The sequence below is a fragment of the Brienomyrus brachyistius genome, chromosome 7 (genome assembly GCF_023856365.1).
Source record: "Brienomyrus brachyistius isolate T26 chromosome 7, BBRACH_0.4, whole genome shotgun sequence".
In the NCBI taxonomy this organism is placed as follows: domain Eukaryota; kingdom Metazoa; phylum Chordata; class Actinopteri; order Osteoglossiformes; family Mormyridae; genus Brienomyrus; species Brienomyrus brachyistius.
In genome coordinates this window covers 8,816,769-8,826,106 of record NC_064539.1, presented here as the reverse complement: position 1 = coordinate 8,826,106, position 9,338 = coordinate 8,816,769, and positions in this window count along the sequence as shown.

Below are 9,338 nucleotides of genomic sequence, written 5' to 3'. Positions count from 1 at the left end.
AGGTATAGTGTGTTTAATTGTATTTTTCAGGTCCAGAATAACTCTCGACGGACTCCCAACAGCTTCTGACTGCACCGCACTTATCGCCTTTGGCAACCTTGATAAAGGACGGCCTTTTTCTGCATTTAATAGAGTGCTCAGGGCCGCATAATCTTTTAGGGGCAGTGTGGACAATGCAACAGTTTTGCGTGGCCCAGGATCACAGCTGCCACTTACTATGGTCCGTTAAAGCAAAGGTGGAGGCCGTGACCAAACAAGTGCCGTGATTGTCCTGGTATCCCGGGTCGTACGAATACAAAATCCATGCCAGCAATCATGAAACGTCCCACCTAACCGCGCGTGTTAATACCCGCTATTAAACACACGTTCTTGTAAAAGACGCATTTGAAGAAATTTTTAAATTTCATGCACCATAGTATGTTAGGAAGCTACAGGATTTGCCCTAAAACGATAGAACGCAAACCAACAAGCACTGGAAATGTTGCGATTATGTTACCAGTGGCTTCAGATGTTGTCTTGATGTTACCTGATGATTACAGGCAAAGAGCCGGGCAGGAAGATATTGCTTGCTGCCTAAACTGTGCGGTTCTAAAAAGCGTTAACAGTAAAAGGGTCACATTGAAAGTTTGTAACGAAAGATTAATAGATTCAGAACTAGGCAATACGGAACCAGCAGCGGGCCGTACCGGGAAGTTCTGCGTTACACTGGGTGGTGCGAGATGTTCACTGCACAAGCGTTTATATAACGTACGGTTTAGTCGTGGGAGACGACGTTCCGACTTTATGGGATATCATTTTCATAAATGCAAATGTCCGTCCAAAGCCAGCTTCGTGTTCCAGCCGATCGGCACATTAGAACAATAATGTACAGAAAATAGAGACAAATCAAACATTTGAAATATTCATCTCTCGTTCCAGACAGGAACAAGTATTGGCAACAGCTCAAGCATATTTTACAATTATGTATGCAATCATTAGTCAGTGCTTGCAAAAGAACAGATAATTATTTTAAAAGACATGGTGTCAGGAGTAACATATATACACCATGAAGTTACCGATGTTGGATCTAAGCCTCATTTCGAACTCGCGCTTGCATTTGAGAAACAAAGAGATCCTGCCGATTTACACACCTGAGTGCTTTTCTTGTTGCTGTTTACTGTTGGGACGAATCTCCCGCCGCAATCAATAAACCTACTGTAAATGCACATATGATACAAAAAAAGTGTACATAACTATTCGGGTGGATAAACATGTAAAATTACTTGACTCGGGCGGCCTTCTGTGATTTGTGAATAATAATTGGAACGACTGTCAGTGATTAGTATAGATGCATAATTTATCATTAGAGGGAACTTAATACAGTTGTTTGTGTACAGCAGTTACAGTCATCATTATTCAATACACTAATGTGTCCATCTCAACATAAAGTACACCTCTTTGAAAGGAGATAAGTCAAGTTTTTCTCCATCAAAATGCGAAACTTTGCAAACTGTTCATTCTTGTACTTGGTGTCAATAGCTGCCGGGTCGACAAACCGTATTCGTGCCGTGTATTCGTTGTTGGTTATATCATTATCACTGGGGTAAATGCTGAATGTTGGAATTAAAATATCGGTTGTTATTTATTTGTAATGATAGGAAAATAGGGACCAATTAGCCATGGGGTTTAACCTGAATGTTTGGGTCAGACTTGGATCATATGCAAATAATATGGTGATGAGATTGTAATGAGGATGATTTCAATAATAAGAATAATAAGAATAAAGGATGCAATACAATATTTATTATTATTATTATTATTATTATTATTATTATTATTATTATTAGCCTCGTGCCCATTGCTTCCAGGATAGGCTCCGACCCCCCGCGACCCAGTAGGACAAGCGATTTGGAAAATGGATGGATTATTATTATTGAATTGGCAGGAATACTCCTGTCCTGAACTAGATTGTGGAACTGAGCACGATCCAAAGTTAACCAGTGACATGGGTTAGCTTGCATTGTACGTTGTCAGATATATGCTGTAAAGAGTTCTGCGGTAATGGGTGATGCAGTGATTAGCACTGTTGCCTCTGGACTTGGGCTGCTTGTGGTGTGTGTGTGTATGTGTGTGTGTGTGTGGGGGGGGGGTTTGCATGTGTGAGTGAATGGTGCGATAGTGTGCCCTACAATGATGTGGTGATTCAGGGATAGGCTCTAACCAACACCCCCCCCCACCCCATGACCCTGAGTAGGACAAGTGGCTACAGAAACAAATATAACTGAAACAGAAGAGGGGTGAGTGCTAATTAATCATAATAATGTTTAGTTACCATAAGCTCTAACTCCAGAAAGACCCATATGGTTGTTAAGTGTTACGCTCAACGTCCTGCACTGACACCCGGGGCTGAAATGCAGGGATGTGGTGCTGAAATCAGAGGCCTGTGCTGGATTTGTAATGCAAATGAGGGCCAGAGGGGGCCGTTTCACTTAGGCCTGGCCCACATTCTCCAGCCTTGGGACAGTCCTACAGTTCTGGTTAGATATATCCCAGTGAAGGTCCACTGGAGCACATACTAGAGGGGCAGGAACGGAATTGGGGGGGAGTGTTTTGATTAGGGCAAAATCATTGTTACCTTTCTTTACATGTGGTACAGCCCCAAGAATGGTTGTCTAGTGGGAAGAATGTTTCTGGATTTAGGGTTTAAGATAAGGAGGAATGGACATGACTGACCTCCATAAAGCAAGGGGATGCAAAAAGATTTGGATTGCTGCTCTTTTGAATGATTTCTTTCCACGGTCGTCTCAGAAATGGCGCGGCGCATGTCCGCCAAAGCAGCATGTTCGTATCCCGAGAGAGACCACAAGCAGCCTGCATGACTTCTTATTTACTGGGCAGTTCAGCCTAAGAATGACATCAAGCTGATTTTGTTCACCAGACCGTATCCTGCATTTTAAAGAAAATTGTTTTACAGAGCAAATAAAAGTCATCCCCTGATATGAGGACAGATTTATATTCTGGTTTGTTTAGACAGTGGGATTTTTGCATTCATGTCATTATTTTTCTGCCACACTTAATTCAACTTAATAGAGCAAAATCTAAGTGTTATAATATATAGATGGGCTGGGGGGTGGGGCGTAATCCTAATGTTACCTTAACATTCTTATGCTATAAAGCAGTCTTTTCCAATCTGGTCCTCAGGGACCCACAGGCAGTCCATGTTTTTGCTCCTTCACAGCTACCTAGGAGCAAAAATGAGGACTATGCGGTAGGGAGCTGGGAGGGAGCAAAAACATGGACCATCTGTGGGTCCCTGATGACTGAAGTGGGAAACAGTGCTAAAAAGAGAAGGAGCAGAGACTAGATAATGGTGGAAAGCTCACCAGGAAGCCAGTCATGATCCACCAGGGTACGAAGCAAGAAAGTTCAACTTAACTAATAAGAAATTATAAATAGACTATCCTGCTGAGGCTGAGGCTCGAACCGGCAACCTTCCAATCAGGAGACCACGGCAAAATTTTCAGTTTCACTCATTTCTCAATTTGCACACAAACTCCAGCCTGGCTTTTCCCTGCTTCTCACTGACGAAGGGCTTCTTCCTTGCTGTATGGGTCTTCAGTGCTGCTTCTATGAGCCTAACAGTGCTAATTGTCGTAACACTGCACTTCACACCACTTAATGTTTCGCATTCTTTTTGAACGTCATCCATCGATTCATGAAGCATTGTTGGATAAGTTGACGGCCATCTCTGGGTTTAGAAAGTCACTTCAGTCCTCTGCCTGGCTGATTTTTCATTGTTCCTAGTTTCTCCTGCTTCACGGTGAACTGCTGTCTTAGAAATATTCAGCCTGGAAGCAGCCTGCCTTGCAGTGTAGGCTTCTGCCAGCAGAAACAGGATTAAACAAGATCCAGAGTATTTTTCTTATAATACAGAGCGGTCTCTTAATTTTTTCCAGAGCTGTAGCCCTGATCTGTGATTTTACAATCATGGTCACTGAGAAACAAAAAGATTTATGGAGTTTCCTTTTAAGGGCTGATGTATCCAGGTGTATCATTGGACACATTAAAATTTTAGCAGGAAAAGTAGTGTTCTTATATTGTTATATAAAGCATAATATCTTTCACCAAAATGAATAAAAGGTTTCAATGGACAATACTTGATAAGCAACAAAAAATATAACGATAAACCCCACCAAAATGGTCCAATGTGCTGTCAATGCAGTCTTATCTCTGAACTCGCCCCCCCCCCCCCCCCAAAAAAAAAAAAAAAAAACGAACATAGCCAAGTTTCACTCGCACACGCAGCTGTTGTAGGGTGACTATGTAGGAACATGGACCAATAAGAAACAAACAGTGCATTTCCTGTTAATATTTATGCAAGACACTTTCATTTCAATGCAACTTACAGAATAATATGACTCGATTTATTTTATAGCTGTTCAGGGTTAAGTGCCATCCCAGTGGTACCAAAGCAGGGACCCACATCGAACCAACAACCCGGTGCCCGTAAGGTTGTTGGTTCAAATCTTACACTCGGCAGAGTGATTTCACTGTTCGGCTGTTGATTAAAGGAGGGCCTAACTCCCAGTTACTCCAGGGACTCAAATTTCTTCCTCAAAGATGCACATCGCTTTGGATAAAAGTGTCTGCGAAATGAAACAAAATGTACATTGAGCACCACCTGAAACAGGTCTGAGGGTGCGAGGCGACTGCAGCAGGCAGTGCGCCTGGCCTGGGTGGGGGATCGGAATGTGTGGCTGTGCGGGGGCCTGCAGGATGTGGAGGGGGGGGTGGGGGCAGTGTTGTGGGAGGAGCTGAGGATGGGGGGGGGGGTCTTCAGTTTCCCCTGCTATCCTGGAAAGTGCTTGCAGAACCTACCAGCAGCCTGGGAGTCGGGGGTGGGGTCCAACATGTTCTCCCTCCCTCCCTCCGTTTCCCTTAACCCCTCACTACCCAAACCCCTTAACATTAAATTAAATGCCAATTTCACATATAATTTATCATTAGCAAGCCTTCAGAATGTACCATGATCAATGTAAAACGCCATAATAATAACAGTTTATGTTTCAGATAAGTGGAATACATCAAATGCAATTTAGGTTCTTGTAAGATCTGTGTTTGGTAATGAAGTATGGTGGTAAATGTGATGCTGAGGCTAAACAACATATGTACATTTTATTAACATTTATTCATTTAGCAAATGCTAATGCAAATAAAAGAAGAATGTGATGCATGTTTAAATTACATCAGCACAAGTACAGAATTAGCTACAAGATATGAGGAAGCAAAAATATATGAAATGTATGAAGATGGTGAAATGATTAACCTTTGTGATATGTCATGCATTGTGGTGCCACATTCATCTGATAACACATTAACTGTGGACTGTAACAGTGTGACCTAATGCTTGACAGTATGTCATTCCTGCAGGTAACAGCTGTTGGGTTTCATTGTCCTATTCAGGGAAATCCATTCACAGGAAGCCCCATACCCCAACCCCTTGGACCTGGCCGGTACAGTTTGGACCTTCCATGACTGAGTGACATTCCTTGGTCCTTACCTTCAAAGAGGCCTCCATTTTCAGCCACAAACAGAAGTTTTTTTCTGTCTCTACATTCTGCAGGGGCCTCACACGAAAGGCAGACTCGCGCTAATCTGTTTGATGAAAATTCTGGGGCCGAACCTCCCGTGGAGAGTGTGAATCTTCCTTTTGCTCTGTCCTTTCACAACGGGCCCTAAACAGTCGTTCACACTGATCCGCAGACCTGTAAGATGGCCACACCTACACCTGGTTTTGCTGAATGCTGAATCAGTCTCTGTGCTTTTGGGTGACAGTCTTGGTTCTGCTAAAAGACAGTGAGGGGGAAACGGCTCAGTCATAGCCAACTCTCTGCCTGTGTAGGAGATGAATTTGTCCTTTGGAGAAAAACCTTCAGTCCCAAGTTTAGCATATATATAGTGCCAGTTCAATGACCTTGATAAATGCAGCCCTTTAATCAAAAATAATTAAATTAGTAAATTATATCCAATTATTGATTTTATTTTATATTACCTTATTAAGATATGTGAGTATGTTGATTTCTTTAGTGATTCTAATTCAGTCCGTACAAATAAAGTGGAATTTGTTTTCTATGTAAATAGTCGCTTCCCAATCCTGTTCTCCCCCACAAGCCCCCTGTACTGTGGGAAGCCCCCTGACCAAACCGGAATCAGCAGAGCCCCCTCTGGGACAGCCAGGCCCCTGCAGCCGGACTTTCCAGGGCCTCGCGTGAGGGGAGAGGTCTGCCGGGCCGGCTAGCAGGAGGTTGGGCGGGGGGCGGGGGGGGGGGGGGGGGGGGGGTCCCTCAGGGAGGCTGTGATGCAGAGCAGCATGTGGTGGAAGGAAATGACTCATGTGAGTGGAGGATTCTGCACACAACCTCCCCAAGACACGGGGAGATGGAGAATCATGGCTGTACACTCACAAGGTACGGGGGGGGGGGGGGGGGGGGGGTAAGGGAGGGAGGGAGAGAGAGAGAGAAAGAAAGAAAGGAGAGGAAGCAGACAGAAAATAGAGGAAGCTCTCCTGCGCTGGTTTCCTTTAACCACCTCATCGATAGCTCTGAATGCAGCTGCAGCATCCTCATCTGACTTCCAACCCCCCCTCCCACTCCCACCCTCTCTGGTGGCCCCCCTGCCTCTGGTGGCCCCCTGCCTCTGGTGGCCCCCTGCCTCTGGTGGTCCCGTAAAGCTCAAACCTTCAACCTCTGGATCAGACGGGTGTTATGAGCTTGGGGTCACAGAGCCTTGAGTTATGCTCGGTGAAGAATTAGCAATGCTCCTTTTGATTTAAACGACGCCTTGAGATGAACCAGACGGAACTGGCTGCTATCACGCTGATTTGTAGTGTAGTAGCGGTTTGGGAAGATGCTTTAATCGGATATGAATTTCACCCCAGAGATTTTGCTCTCTGAGTTACTGTTTTAGCTATGCAGGGTGTGAGTTTTTAGCTACGATTACTTGCTTAGCTGAGACCAAACTGCCTCTTAGTCATTCACCAAAATGGATTTTTAATTGGAACAAATTAGGTTGTACCAGAAACTTTTGAGTTATGTGTCCAGCCGGATGTCATGTGTCATGAGAGGTACCATTGGGATGTAAAACCAGTACCTGTTTCTGAGGATTGTGCTTTATGCAGCTAACCCACAGTAGCTGCTGACAGTCTGAGAAGCTTCCCAGAAGTGGCTGGTGCCTTTCTTACGCATGTTCTCAAAGCCTCCTCACCTTGTTATAAAGATGCATTGCAGACACATGCAGTCCTGGCGGTCCTTTCCGTCACCATCTCTACTAAAGAGTGCTTGAGCTCCAACGAGTGTGATCTGTGTGGGATAGGAGTGGGAGAATGTCTGGTTCTACAACTTTGCCTGACGGCCTTCGGGTGTCCTCTGAGGATCCTCTGCCACTTGGAGTCGCCATTCTCCCCGTTTTGCATGAAAAGGTACAGGACAGGACATCTGTGGCCTGTACTGCGAAGCGGGGTTACTGGATTATCGGGGTAACTTGTCGGATTTAAGGCACCACAGTTTAAATAGACTTCATATTCGTTCACCTACATTTTGCCCAGACTACCTTAAATCTGACAAGATACCCCGATAAGCCAGTGACCCCGCTTCGTAGTACAGGCCACTGAGGTTTAGTAAACCCTTAATGTGCTGGAAAATACAGACACTTTGGTCACTTGCTAGTTTAACCAAGTGAGAACCAATAAAATAACCAAGTGTACAACACACAATATTCCTATCCACTATCATTTTCAAAGGCTCACTACTGGCGGTATAAGGTGTCATCTTATAATGGGGCAGTGACCTAGCAAGCCCCCGGTCCCTGCACACCCCAACCCAAGGGCATAGGTTTAGTTTTAACATTGGTATGGACCAAATCAGCCTCGCACCCCTAAATATACGGCACTCCCACAATATTGCTATGGACATGGTGCTGCCATCCATACCCAAATCTATGCCCTAACCCCAGCTCGACCCACACCTGTCGGTTCGGGAAATTAATTGGACAATAGCTTGTCAGCTGGTAAGCAGGTCTGTCAGACACCATAAATACGATGGCTGACTCCTAATCCACTATGATAGTCCTAATTGGTCACGCAATTTTTTTGCCGTAACGAAAAATAAACATACACATACAATAGTACTCACATTTTAAAATCAGCTGTGAGTATGACTTAATAAATTCACTAAAATATAAGAAAATGAATTTGTAACAGTACTATGATATATAAGTATAATATTGCTTACCGAAATTAAACTGGCTTGCCCTGAAAACGACACGCAAATAAAGCCTTTCTTTAGGCAAGTTTTGTCTTCTGTGTGTCAAAAGCTCCCTCTAGCGTAGACACGAGTAACTTAATTTCGCGTCTTTACATTTGGTGGAAGCTCAAACTGACTTGAATTTTATATGTTAATAAGCGAAGATTTTAATGGCTATGCTCTTGGAATATTCACGTAGCCAGTGAAAACCCCAAGGACGTGAAGCAAGTATTGAGTTGTTTTTCCTCCAGACACCTTAAAAAATCGCTGGACATCACCACTGCGGTCTGAGGCTTTCTGCGTATGCGCACTCAGGCTCACACATGCATGCATACTGACACACGCAGAAAAACCCAGAAAAACTAAATACTGTTCATTTCTGAATCGCATCACGGCACAGCATCTGCCTCCCCTAATGAAGTTTGGAGATGCAAATGTCAGTGCTGCCTCAAAAATGTATGTCGCAGAATTTATAGGGTGCTTATTGTCAGTTTATAGTTAACATTTACAAAATGTATGTTTGGTTGTTTGTCCAAAGCACGCAGATCACAAGCATGCAGCAGTCAAGCAGCCAAGGTAACCTAGGAGCAGTGTAAACTTCCAGTGGATGACGAGTAGGAAATGCAGTTTGGCATCGGAACAAGAGCTATACAATAAATCGACAAAAGATAAAACGCTAGAAGTATTCAACCAGAAAAAAACACACACACAAGAGGGATAAAATATAAAGAGAGGACGGTGTTTAGATGGGCTACCTGAGGTGTCATCGATCAAGATGTGGCTTTAGGCTTTTCTTAAAGAAAACAGCTGGGTTGCTGAAGAAAACAGAAGGGTAGGGTTCCATATCCTGATTGTTTACCTACATATGGTCTACGCTCTACAGCGTCAACCAACACCTTAAAGTCTTCCTAAAGCAGATTGGGAGAATCAACTTCAAACCAGTCCCGTGCTGTGTGGATCTCCACAAAAGTACGCAGCTGTTCAATATATTATAGCAAGCATATATAACTAAATCCCAAGTTAGTTATTCAACTAGATTTTGAAAACTATACATCCATT